The following is an 898-nucleotide window of genomic DNA, read 5'->3' as shown; positions in this document are numbered from 1 at the left end:
CCCACGGCCCAAAAGTTATTGCTTGGCTCCTGTAGATATTGGGTTCGTGACCTTTAGCGTCTATTTTACTGTTATTTTTCATGTTGTATTTACTTTTGTGTTCCCGCGCTGCCTTATCCTGTTTTCCGCGGTGAGTATCAGTAGTAACCTCCTCCCCTCAGCGCTCCGATATCAAGTGTGGAAAATTGGGGAAGAGAGAAAAAAAACTGAATAAGAGACTGCAGGGAAAAAATCAGAGTCGAGGGTGGAAATAATAATGATAATAAAAAAGAAAAGAGGAATATGTGGATACAGCAAATGTAAAAAAGGGGGGAAAATATCAAGAGAAGAGAGAGCGAAAAGAGAGAAATGCCGTAAACCCGCGGTCTCTCCCCCGGGCGGCCCTCCACCGGAGTAGCGCAGCCTCCGTAGGCGGCGGAGGGAAGCGACCCAGGGCAGCCAGGCGCCGAAAAACGCGCCTCCCTTTAATCTCGCGAGTTTAATTCTTTCCTCCGTTCTAATTACAGGATGTTTTGAGACAGAAAATCCCTCGAGGGAAGAAGAAGCGATCTTTAATCTCCATTACACTGTTTGAGATGTTGTTAACAGGTGTCATTGTCAGGGAAACTAAATCAAAGGTGCGAGTCTACGGGGGGAGGGGGGGGGGGAGACGAAGAGGGGAAGATAGATACGAAGAGGAAGGTAGAGGGGGATAAAGATGGAGAGATGAATACGAAGAGGGAGATAGAGAGAGGGGGAGAAAGAGCGGAAGGTGGATACGAAGAGGGAGATAGAGAGAGGGAGATCAAGAAGGGAAGATAGAGAGGGAGATAAAAAGGGGAAGATGGATACGAAGAGAAAAAGGGAGAGGGAGATAAAGAGAGGACATTGGAGGCGAAGAGGGGGGGATGGAGAGAGA

This window comes from Penaeus monodon, chromosome 33 (assembly GCF_015228065.2).
Source record: "Penaeus monodon isolate SGIC_2016 chromosome 33, NSTDA_Pmon_1, whole genome shotgun sequence".
Classification (NCBI taxonomy): Eukaryota; Metazoa; Arthropoda; class Malacostraca; order Decapoda; family Penaeidae; genus Penaeus; species Penaeus monodon.
The sequence above is the reverse complement of the archived record's forward strand: the minus strand, read 5'-3'. Positions refer to the sequence as shown.